The 12975-nt window shown below is 38.9% G+C and overlaps 1 long non-coding RNA gene and 3 other non-coding genes across 4 annotated transcripts; 1 reads left to right on the plus strand and 3 right to left on the minus strand.

Annotated features, from left to right (window-relative positions):
• Positions 1–369: 369 nt before the first annotated feature.
• trnar-ccg (transfer RNA arginine (anticodon CCG)) lies at positions 370–442 on the minus strand. The gene has a single exon. It is a non-coding gene; the product is annotated as a tRNA-Arg (tRNA).
• An 835-nt stretch (positions 443–1277) lies between these two features.
• Positions 1278–1350, minus strand: trnar-ucg (transfer RNA arginine (anticodon UCG)). The gene has a single exon. It is a non-coding gene; the product is annotated as a tRNA-Arg (tRNA).
• Positions 1351–4940: 3590 nt separating this feature from the next.
• Positions 4941–6054, minus strand: LOC141381917 (uncharacterized). Its single transcript, XR_012402823.1, has 2 exons — positions 5890–6054; positions 4941–5173 (listed from the first exon to the last, which is right to left on the minus strand). It is a non-coding gene; the product is annotated as an uncharacterized lncRNA (long non-coding RNA).
• Positions 6055–7772: 1718 nt separating this feature from the next.
• On the plus strand, positions 7773–7846 carry trnan-guu (transfer RNA asparagine (anticodon GUU)). The gene has a single exon. It is a non-coding gene; the product is annotated as a tRNA-Asn (tRNA).
• The last annotated feature ends 5129 nt before the right edge of the window (positions 7847–12975 follow it).

Raw genomic sequence — 12975 nt, forward strand, 5'->3', positions numbered from 1 at the left:
CTGTGACTTTAGTTAATAAACATTTAGTTGATTTCTAATCTGAATTAGCCTAACCTGTACAATTATACAGACAAAATAGCAGTGGCAATGATTCGGTTGTTAGATTTTTTATGGATCTTGAACAACGCACCAGCTTTATATGCAAGCACCATTTTTGTGTTTGTATGCAGTCTCTTCTCTGTAGGCACCATGCAGGATTCAAAATGACCTTTCGTGTTAGGAATCTTTTTACCCTTTTAGTCATAACAGGAAATATGGATGACAATGAAGGAAGTTAATGACACACAAACACATCTCAAGAAGGTTTTCACAGCTACTGTGTTTCATCTACCAAACATTTCTCCTAAGTAGAAGTGAGACCTTCAAGAACGACCCAGATGGGACTTGAACCCACAATCCCCAGCTCCGGAGGCTGATGCCTTATCCATTAGGCCACTGGGCCATGTCACCGGTCTTCTATCAAGGATCTCTTGTATGCCTTCAACAAGATGCCACCGCATGAAAAACTGCACTTTAGGATCTCAATGCCAGTTTGCATTCCGTCAAATAAGAACTAATGGACAAACTTTTTCTTTCTGCAATCATTCACATTCGCGTCTCTGGTCCTGGGGTATGGTTCTAGCGTATAGTATGACTGGTCGTGAGAGTTTCGAATTCCAGTCAAGGCCACTCTCATTAACTTGAAATCACAACCTTTCTGCAGCTATTTTCTTGTTTGCATTTCATCACCATCCACCTAACATGAGACCGTGAGTTGAGAGCCACGGGGTAATTGAAGTCAAGATCTCCATTACCAGTGCTTAGCAGAACCATTTAGTTTCTAACTTGACAGTGAGATTCGAGCGAGATTGGAAGAATCTTAATTGAAGTGTGCAGCAAGTCTGAGAATTCGAAGCCAACTATTATCCTCAGATCATCACACCTAAGCTTCGAGTGGTCAGGATTTTTTCACACAACTTAAAAGTAACCCAACAAACACGACTTGAATCCACAATCTCCAGTTTGGAAGGTTGATGCCTTATCCATTAGGCCACTGGGCCAATACAAGCACTTAATATATCTGTTGTATCACTCAGTAAGTTCCTGTAACTCAGAAAACAGCACTTTAGGATTCCTATTGCTTTCAGACGATCTGGTGTGTACACCTAATGACAAAAGAGCTTCTCTGAAGAGTTTTCCATTGTCATGTCTTTTTGACCTAAGGGTATGAACCTAGCTTTTTGAAGGTCACACTGGATTGTGCTGCACAGCCAACTTAAAAGGAACTGCATCAAAAACGACCCAGATGGGACTTGAACCCACAATCCCCAGCTTCGAAGGCTGGTGCCTTATCCATTAGGCCACTGGGCCATTTTTTACTGCCAGTAAACTAAAATATGCATCCATGGGGGTTGCTGACGCACGTAACACAAACAACATGAACAAAAAGTAGTTTAGACCGGTTTCACAGACTTTTTTTGTGGCACTGCTGGGTGCTACTTCAGGGCTTGTTAGTCTAGTGCAGGGGTCTCAAACTCGTGGCCCGCGGGCCATTTGCGGCCCTCAGTGCAATATTTTGTGGCCCGCACCGACCGCTGTACACTGACAGAATCCTTCCACACTACACCGGAGTTCTCGAGCGCTGAAAACGGATCGTTTCGAAAACGCTGGAGAGGCCGTTTTCATTCTGAAAACGTTGCTGCTCCGTCTCAGTGTGGATGGGGAAAGACGGAGACATCTGAAAATGGAGGCGGGGCTGCAGACATTCGCCTCTCTGATTGGGGCTTTTCCTCAATATTAAGTAGCCTAACACAAAGTTCAGTCCTGAATCTTCTCCGTGTAAGTTCAGACTTCGCAAGTTTGATCAAGGCTACAACTCTTCTTCTCAGTTTGATATGGAAAACATAACGAGGATACGCGTCAATCTTCACAGGGAACCGCGTACTTTATAACTTCATTCACATCACCCTGGCTACGTTGTTTCACTTTCTCAACAATAAAATGTAAACTTGATATAAGGAACTGCCTATTTTTATTTTAATATTAACAACTAAACAGACAGCAGAAATGTTGAGGCGTCGTGCTGCATGAGCGTCATCTTCACAGTGTGGATATTTATAACAAAACGGAGCCAATAACAACTGCCTCCTTTCAATTTCAGTGAAAATGCGAAACACACCCTCTCTTTTGCTGAATATCAGTTTTAATAATCGATAATGGCCATTATAAAAGTATAACGATAAGTTTATACATTATAGGAAATAAAGGCAAGCGATCAGTCAATATACAGAATGTAGGCTACGTGGTTACATTAATAATTAACTTATCTTTGCGCTCAGCCAAAACACGTTACATGAGAGCAAGTAATAGATTCCAATGACCAAAGTCAGGGAATATTTCGTTAGATAAAGACAACAAGATGAATGAAATATCACGTTTAATAAATATAGTGAGATTAGATCCAGCGGGAGATGCTTGATGAGGAGTCCGACTAGCAGAGCTCTCATCTGGGTAGATGGGCTGCAGCGCTTGCCAAAGTGTGTGTGGTCACGTGATGTGCGTTTTCAGCATTTTGGTGTGGACGGAGAGCAGTTCAGAAACGCTGGGTGAAACGCGAGTGTGGACGTAGATCGTTTTCATTCTAAAACGCCGTTTTACAACTAAAACGCACTAGTGTAAACGGGGCCTGACAGAATCAGCGGAGCGGGGAGAGAGAGCACTCCCCGCTCCGCTGATTCTATCCGTACACAGCGGTCACTGGCATTCCCCGCCCGCCGTGTAAACAAAGGGGCGGGGATGCCGGTGACGTCACCACGCACCCTGCCCCTTTGTTAGACGCTGTGACGGGCGGGAAGTGTTTAGGAGGGAACTCGCGCCGGCCAGAACCAAGGTAAGCTGTTCCCGCCCCTGCCTGCCACTTAGCTACCTATCTGCAGCCTGCCACCTACCTAGCTACAGCCTGCATCTTATATATATTATAGGTAGATACAGACTGGGACAGACTGATGTGACTGGAGTGGGGTGGGGGTGTTTTATTTATACATATATACGCCTTTTTTTTAGGTGAGGGAATGGAAGTTTTGAGTGTGTGAGAAGTGTGTGAGAAGTTATTCTCCACCTCGAACTTCAATAAGTCAAAGTACAGGTCTAGAATTAATGATGATCATCTTCAAGCCATACTGAGGGTCTCAACTGCTTCCGCTCTAAAGCCAAATGTGGTTCAGATTTGTGAGAAGAAGCGCTGTCAAGTCTCTGGCAGCAAGAAGTAGGCAAAAGATGCCATGTTCAGAAGAACTGTTCATAATCTTCACTCAATGTTCTATTAATGTCCAGGACACTTCATGTTCAGAAGAAATAATTAAAACTGTTAATAATGACATTTGAGGACTTTTTTTTTGTGAAATCCCTTATGCGGCCCAGCCTCACCCAGACTTTGCCTCCTGCGGCCCCCAAGTAAATTGAGTTTGAAACCCCTGGTCTAGTGGTATGATTCTCGCTGAGGTTGCGAGAGGTCTTGGGTTCAAATCCTGCATGAGCCCCCTGGCTGTCACAGAAAAAGCAGTGAAGTGGTGCTGTGCTGTGCTGACTAGGGTATTTCTATGTTAATTGTAGCACTTTCAACTGTGAAATCAGTTAATGAACATGTAGTGGACTTCTGATCTAAATCAGTCTGACTTGCACATTTATACAGACAAAATAGAAGCATAATATTTTGGAACTATTCCTATACGATAATTTCTACAATATTTTAATGGGATACAGTTTATATCTTAATTAAGATATGCTTTTCTATTCACTTGTTAAGTTGTGAAGTGTTGGTGACGTATGTAATACTGTTTCCGGGTCCAAGCCTCCACTCGTTTGAGTTGAGAAATTATTAGTTTATGATCACTTTTTATTCATATCACACATTAAAGTTAATTTTTTATGAAGTCAGTGTACGCAACAATCTCTGGGCTTGTTGCATCACAAATACCAGAATTTTAACAATTTATAAAAAAATTAATTACTTTCTGGCCATTGTATATAAGGCATGGACATATATGTTGTGATCTTGATTTTCGAAACTAAATCGCTTTATAAACATTTATTATTACCATTTCACGAGTCTCCCCATTCAGTTGAATAGAGCGCTTGGACCCGGAAGCCACTTTGCATGACGTCTCACTGAACTAGCAGATTGTCTCTCTCAGTTTTGAATGTTTTATGCAGTTTGCTTAAGCTCACCTTCATGTACTTGAGTGTACAGTATTAGTGCACAAATTTCCATACAAACATGTCTATACCAAAAACATATACAATGTCGCTAGACCAAACTGTGGGCTGGCCCACTCGAAACAGAAGTTCACTGTGGGCCCAAAGCAAGTCCACACAAAGAGGAGTGTATATGGCCACACTGGGCGAAGTATAGCTATACTGGGGCACAGTATCTGGGACAGAAGTATGTCCTATGAGCATGCTCTGTAGGCATTTAGTAATTAACAAAATAGTTAGGTCCCACTAATATTAAGTTGAGTCCAGGCACAAAATGTGCCTACAAGGTCCCAGTAAAGCACTTATATGCAGGGCCATTGTGGATTTAACACAAAACAAAACTAGTTCACTTTTACTATGTAGCAAAATAGCACAATATCACTTCAAATGCATAATTACATATTATGAAAGCATAAAGCAAAATCAGTAATAAATGAAGCATCTAAAAATATAAAGACAACATGGACTATTTTTCAAAGGTTTGGGACAAAACTGCTTTATTTTCTAAAAATGCAGATATAAAAGTAACCTTGTAAGTAATTATTCCTTTTTAATATGTTAACTTTTCAATTTGAATATGTAAAAATATAATTTATTCCAATAATGTTAAAGCTGCATTTAAGGCATTTGCGTCCGACATGAAACCATTCGAATGATTTGGTGCTTAAAAAACATTTAGATTTTTTATTGACCCAAAACTACTCATGCATTTTGACTATTATTTTATGTTTTGTGTTACAATGTAAAAGTTATTAATGTCACACACACACACATATATGATAAAACAGAACAACTATATATAACATTAATTTATAAATCAGTCCTCTCAGGGGCATCAATATACTTATGTCTGATCACTGATCTTCTGCTCTTTCCATCACCCTCTGTCTTGCAAGAAGTTTTCACTTTGGATGCTGTGGCCAAGCTGCTTTTGTATCATCTAAGTGAGACAAAACATAAAAAAATATATTGAGTTAAACAAAACAAAGTTAAATTTTCATGTTTGTATTTTCCCTACCATTTGTACCCTAAAATTTCTAGAGTAAAGAATGTTTTGGGGGAACTCGGGAAATACCATTTTTACAGGAGTTCCAGGATGACAAAAAAAAAATCACTCAAAACAAATTAAGGCTTTGATTTATTTATTTTTTTTCAGAGAGAGAGAGAGAAAGAGAGAGATGGAGAGTGCAAACAAACTAGTTGAATAGAAAACAAATAGATGGATGCATGCAGAAAACCATTTCTGTGCAATTCCTGAGAAACCCAGTTGTTAGCATGCACGCAGAAAAAATATACACTGCTCATGCATTGTGAGACTGGCATAACAGCCTTCCATGCAGAGGTGTCTGCACACAGTGAGTTTGCACGTCAACTTCAATCACCTGATCAAACTAAAGTTTAAACAATATGATGATTTTATTTTGACTGAGCTTGGCTACTGTAAGATAGATTGTTTTGTATGAAGCAGAAAAGAGAAATGTAATTCTTGGCCACCAGAGTCAGGTCTCAGACAACAGATAATTCTATAAAAAAGATTAAATTAATATTCATAGAAAAATTATTTTTTAGATAATCTCAACATATCACACCAGTTGAGTCTTGGTTCCCAGTTACTGCTTCCAGTTGAGGGGGAGTCGTGCTAGGTTAATCACTTACAGAAATTATGTCCAGTCCTCTTCCTGGAGAACCAATGTTCCTAAGAGTTTGGCTCACAGCTGCCCACACATCTGCTTGGTAGCTTCAGGTGCTTGATTGGCAGGTATAACTGTGCTGGACTGGAACTGGAGTAAAAATGCAATCAGGACTAGATGTAATCCAATACTGCAAAGAAAGAAAAAAACAAGCAGTATGTTAATAGCATAAACACAAAGTTTAAAAAGAAGATGTAATTTTTTCTTTCAGCAAACAAATACTAACAACGTGTCAGTGCAGAAACAATGATATGATCACACAAGATAAAAAGAAGCGCAGTCCTCCCGCCCACCGAATTGATTGACAGCTTCGCGTAGTAACATGTCCCGGTAGTCACGTGTATAATCATGTCAACAAGACCAGACGAGCACAAAGCAACCGGGAATAAAAGGTCTGTTCAGTTCGCTAGGATCATCAATCATCATCAAATGTGATCAAGAGTAAGTTTCACATGTTTAAAGTGTTTTAAAACAGTGCACGTGTGTAATGAAGTACAGTGATTCACTTCAGCTTTACTTCATCAGTACAGCCGCTTGTCAGAACAATTATAAAAGAAGTCACTTCAATCCTGGTTTTTAGACGTTAAATCAGGTTTATTTTGCACATTAACATGACAGATATCCATACAGCAGTAAAGATTAAGCTGTATCCTGTCACATATGCGTGCAAAAAGAGTGGGAAGCTAAACACGCTCTGTCTGTCAGTGTGTGTGCATCTGTGTGTGCGGGCGTGCGTGAACTTTGTACATTGACATTGTGGGCTCTGTTTTGACAGTCCATGCGCAGATCGCAAACGTTTTCAAGGCGAATGCATTTATGCTAACTTAAGGACGGGAAAAACCGCATGGTCTAAAAGGGTTGAGTTTATTTTCTTAATGATTTACAAGTGTGTTTTGAGAATAAACCAATCAGAGTCTCATATTCCATTACCTTTAAGAGCCAGCTGCGTCGCGCCATAAGCGCATTGCTATTAACATGACATAAAGTAAGTTCACTTTCGCTTTTGCTCTCGTGGATAGGGAAACCTTACCGCACAGACATCAATTAGCCTATAAATAATTAATTTTGTTTGTTAAGCGCAAAGATTTGTTTCAAACTATTTCTAAATTCAGTTCTAATTTCCAGCAAACGAATAAATGAATAATAATAATAAAGTTTGGTCAAAATACTGAGTTATTTCCAAATACACCTGCTATGCCCCATATGGTGTAAAACCTGAGAGGTGGACAAATCTAAGCTTGTTTTTAATAGAACAAATATAAATATGGCTATAATAAATAATACTGCTAATAATGATAACATTATACAAAAGAAAATTGAATGAACTGAAAAAGCCTCCCGAGATGAAGAAAGTATGAAGGCAGTGGTTTTTAAATTCATGTAGGCTATAAATTAATGTTTTGTAATATTTTAATCATTTATATTTATATACTAGATATATATCCTTATTATATATCCTTAATATATTATATCTTTTTCATATGTAAAGATATTTGCGTATTGCATCTTGTGTGTAGTGTGTAAGCCAGGCGCACTTTGCGCCAGACAATAGACGGACTTTGTTCTGGTCTAAAGATCAGACTATTTACAGTTTCTTAAAATAGCAACGCGCCAAAACACTCCTGCTTTTTTAGACCAGAACGCCTATGGGCGCACATTTGAGCGCAAATGCATTTGCTATTCAAACAGCGTGGCGCACAGCCTGAAAATGACCCTTGCGCCGAGCTTAAAGTAGTAAAAGACTATTGCGCTGCGCCTTGTGTATTGCGCAGGTTCATTAGGGTTCATTTAGCAGATCTTTTGAGACAAAGTTCAGCTTTTCTATCACTGTAGGTGACTTTTAAGTAAGTCTCTGTGGCGCAATCGGTTAGCGCGTTCGGCTGTTAACTGAAAGGTTGGTGGTTCAAGCCCACCCAGGGACGAATTAAGCATTTTGCAGGCTTGCAACTGCTAACACGTGCACTGGGCATAGATCCTGGGCCTCGTTCTGTCCAGCGTTACAAGATGAATTCAGAATTTAGCAGAACATTGTCACGGGTAGGGAAGGTATTGATGTCAACAGTGTCTAGGTCTTAGATAAGATACCCGGCTAGCTCAGTCGATAGAGCATGAGACTCTTAATCTCAGGGTCGTGGGTTCGAGCCCCATGTTGGGCGTTTCTATTATCTTTCTGTCTCTCTCACAGCAAACTTTCATAAGGGTTTATGTAGCAGACCTTTTAAGACAAAGTTCAGCGTTTCTACTACTGTAGGTGACCTTTAACTAAGTCTCTGTGGCGCAACCTGGATCAGGATCGTCTGGCTCTCGCTCCCAGTTGTCAGAATGGATGAGAGCCAATCGCGTCGCGGCATATGCAAATGAATGACAACAACGATGTATTCTGAGGAGCGCACAGCACAATATAACAGATCAAGGTAAGTTCTTTTTGTCAACGTTTAAATCTACTGATAAAAGCTGTTTTGTTTATTGTAGTCTTTTGTTATGTCACAGTCTTAGCCTCCTAACGCTGATTTATTATTGTATGACAAGAATTTTAACAAAAGTCACCCTAAGTTCACTGTTTTGTGCATAGTGTTAAAGATCACGACCCGCACCCTGTTTAACATTACAGACTTGAGATACGATTGCAGAAATCATTGATTTGTTCGAATGTGTGTTTAATTTAATAACTGTATCTATATGAACATGCATATGTACTGTATATACAGTTGTTTGTGTTGTTTTCAAATCATATTTGCATGCTAATTCCGATCGAATATTCAAAGTAACATGGTAAACAATATAGAGACTTCTAAATGAATGAATGTGCGAATATAAAACCAACTTTACCTCTATATCAACAGCCCCCTCCCCCCGTATTTCTTAGCCTAAAACAAAATAAAGTTTACACAAAATTATAGTCTTTCTCTGCTAAATCTTCATTAGCTGTATGAATTGTAAGAATAAATTAAAAGCTGTAATTGCCTGCCTTTTGTTGCTAAATGTTTATTATGTTTGTATGATGTATAACTGTTACTACAATGATGTACCCATAAGATATAGCTGCTAAATAATAATGAGCTATATGAATTATAGTTATGTATAACTAATGTGTTACAGTCATTCTGCTCTGAATAATAAAATGTTGTCTTTTGCGGCTAAATGTTTATTATTATGATTACTATTGTGTTAATGTGTTATAATTACCCCTCTGATAAAAGAAATGCATGCCTTTTGCTAATATATATTTATTATACTTAATAACAATGATTTATAACTGTTGTGTTGTAATCATGTACCTATAATTAATTTTATTTTTATGTTTCTATTAATCAATATGTTTTTAATAATATCCCTTTACTGGTTCCAAGATGGCGGTTTGAAGGAAGGCTGTGTGTAGTTAAGCGGTAGTGTCACGTTGTCATATTTTATTTTAAAACTTTCAGTAGGTTACGTTTTTACACGCGCAGACTCAGTATTTTACAGTATGAACATGGATGACTACTTTCTGAGGCAATCGAAAAATATGCTACGTAAAAAAACGCAGTTTACCAGCCGTGAAGAGGCTAACGAACATCCTGACGGTGCTAACACGAGTTCATCCACAAACCCACTGTCGGACGTGGTAGCGGAGATTACAGCTAATATCTCTAAATTCATAGATGATAAAATGGACCCGATATCACAGCTACTGCAAATGCACCGCGCGGAGCTAGACGAGCATAATAAAAGGATTGCAGAAGCAGAAACCAGGATATCTGAGGTGGAAGACGAATTGTCCCCTTTCAAAACTAAACTACAAAGTCTGGAGAAACTTGTGCACGATTTGAATGAAAGGGGACCTTGAAAACAGGGGCAGACGGCAGAATATCCGAATTGTCGGATTACCTGAGGGCATAGAAGGTGAAAATCCAACGCAATTCTTCGAGTCATGGCTTCCTGAGACCCTCGCCATCCCAACAAAAGAGGGCCATATAAAGTTAGAAAGAGCGCACCGGTCCCTCGCTCCGAAACCCCCCGCCACACAACGACCATGTCCTATCCTGGTAAGATTTCACAATTTCCAAGACAAACAACGTGTGTTAAATGCTTCGCGGGAGCTGGGATCCAGAGGTTCTCCTTTAAAATTTGGAGACAGCACAGTGATGATTTTTCAGGATTTCTCCGCGTCCGTTCTCCGTAATTGCAGGATTTTCGACAAAGTCAAGAAACGCCTGAAGTCCATAGGTGCGGAATACAGGCAAATTTACCCTGCCCTCCTCAAGGTAAACTTTCGTGGCTCAGTGAAGGTGTTTCATGACCCAGCTGCTGTTGTGGCATTTCTAGACTCGTTGTATGCAACATCTACCGATAGTACCTGAATCACCTGATGGGAGACCACTTGCGTGATAGTCGGCCAACTCATACCACAGACACTCACACATTAACGTGAAATCAGATATTGTGAATTTATCTGGGTATTTGAGAAATATTGGCCAATAAGGCGTACTGTTCGGTTTATTAAAATCATGCTGATGTTTATAGCGGCACTACCGCTTAATATTTAGGTAGGAGTTTTCTTAGTAGTTCCTTTTGTCGTTAAGGGGCCTCTAATTCATAGTTACTCTCATAACGAGAGATGGTGTGAAATATTTTGATGTTTAATGACTGTTCTATTGTTCCAGTTTTGTGTTTGTTGTATACTTGGATGAATCCCTTTTTTATCTCCCCATTTTTTTTCATTTTCGTTTTTTTTTCCCTTCTTTTTTATTTTATTTTTTCCTTTCTTTTCGTACGCTATTCATGCAACCTTATCTATATAAATGGGGGTCACATTATGTTTAATTTATACTTAAAATGGTAAAAATGAAGGTCTGTACTTGGAATGTTAATGGAATTCACACACCTATTAAGAAAAGAAAGGTCCTGACTTATCTAAAAAAGGAGGGGGTGGACGTTGCATTACTTTAAGAGACCCACTTAAATGACCAAGAACATACTAAGCTTTCGCAGGGGTGTTTATGCCCAAGCCCATTTTTACTCTTTTACTTCAAGGAGTAGGGGTGTAGTTATTTGAATTAAAAAAGGTGTGCCACTTCAATCGGTGGAAGTTATTAAAGACACTAGAGGGCGCTATGTACTTTTAAAAGGGCTTTTACATGGGGAAGAAATTGCCTTCATGAATATTTATTGGCCTCCTGGTCACCCAAATAATTTTCTTACTGAAGCCTTTGCCAAATTAGCAGACTGGGGAGTTAAAACATTATTTATTGGGGGTGACTTTAACTGCCATTTATGTCCTATTATTGATAAATTCCCTGCAGGGAAACCGTTACTATCAGTACAGGCTAAAACACTTAAGGCTCTGTGTGAAGACTTTGATTATGTAGATATTTGGAGGGCTTGCCACCTTGCAGAGAGAGAGTACACTTATTTTTCAAAAGTTCATAGTTGTCACACGAGAATAGACTATCTATTCTCTCCCAAAAATATGTTGGAGCACATAACATCTTGCAAAATCGGAGATATAATAATATCTGACCACGCGGCAGTTTTCACTGAATTTTCCTTTGGAAATCAAAATAATAAAGCCAGTGGTTGGTGATTTCATCCATTTATATTAGCTGATCATAACTTTGTTACATATTTTACAGAGGAATTCAACACTTTTATGTCCATCAATTCGGTCTCAACTGAAGATTCATCCTTATTATGGGAAATAACCAAAGCATTTTCTAGAGGCATTATAATAGAGTACACACATAGTAAAAGGTGTAAACAAGCGGAACAAAAAGAGATTTTAGAGTCTAAGCTTAGGGATGCTGAGAGAACATACATTAATAAACCAAGCCCTGTTAAACTAAAGGAAATTATGGCGCTAAGGTCTGCGTTAGACTCTCTTTTAACAAAACAGGCAGAAGTGAAAATTCACTTTGCTAAGCAGAAAATGTATGAACATGGGGATAAAGCTAGGAAATATTTAGCACACCTAACAAAGAAAAAATCCGACTCTCAATCTATACAATCTATTATAGACAGTAACGGTAAACACTCTATGGACAGCATATTCATTAATAATACATTTAAAGATTATTTTGAGAATTTCTACAAATCAGAACTAAATGGGGACACAACACAAACCACAGAGCTTTTCTTCTCGACACTTAATCTCCCCACGTTATCTGAAGATCAGTTATTACCCCTTAATGCCCCTATATCTAAAAATGAGGTTCTAGCAGCAATAAAGAGTTTACAATCTGGGAAAGCACCTAGCCCAGATGGACTTAGTTGTGAATTCTATAAGGAATTCAAAGACTTATTAGTGGATCCATTATTAAATATGTTTAATTACTCTTTTAGAAAAGGCCGCCTACCACAGTCACTGAGAGAGGCAAATATATCCTTAATTTTGAAAAAAGGAAAACAACCAAAGTACTGTTCGTCATATCGCCCCATATCACTGCTAAATGTAGATCTGAAGATCCTTTCAAAAATTTTGGCCACCCGCCTTAAAGGCTTTCTTCCTATATTAGTAAAGGATGACCAAACCGGCTTTATTGTAGGCCGTAACTCGGTAAATAACATGCGATGTCTTTTGAATGTGATTCAATTTGCTAAACAACAATCAGTAGGTCTTGTGATCTCATTAGATGCGGAAAAGGCGTTTGATCGCATCGAATGGCCCTTTTTATTCCATACGTTACATAGATTTGGTCTTTGTATAATTAGCCTTTTAGTGCTGTACTTACTAATGGCTGTAGATCCTCTATGTTCAAAATTGAGAAAGGAACAAGGCAAGGTTGCCCTCTCTCACCCCTTCTGTTTGCCTTAATAATAGAGCCATTAGCAGAAGCAGTACGGGAAAATAATAAAATTAATGGTTTTATGGTAGCAAACAAACCACACAAGATTGCTCTATATGCCGACGACATTCTTATATTCATGGTAAATCCTGAAACCTCTACCCCAAATCTCTTAGACACGATTGACAGGTTTGACAGGCATTCGAATGGACCTAGAAAGATGGAACATTCTCCCTATTTCTTGGATGGGTCGGATCTCCCTTCTGAAGATGAATATACTACCGCGAATA

The sequence above is a fragment of the Danio rerio genome, chromosome 4 (assembly GCF_049306965.1).
Source record: "Danio rerio strain Tuebingen ecotype United States chromosome 4, GRCz12tu, whole genome shotgun sequence".
NCBI lineage: Eukaryota > Metazoa > Chordata > Actinopteri > Cypriniformes > Danionidae > Danio > Danio rerio.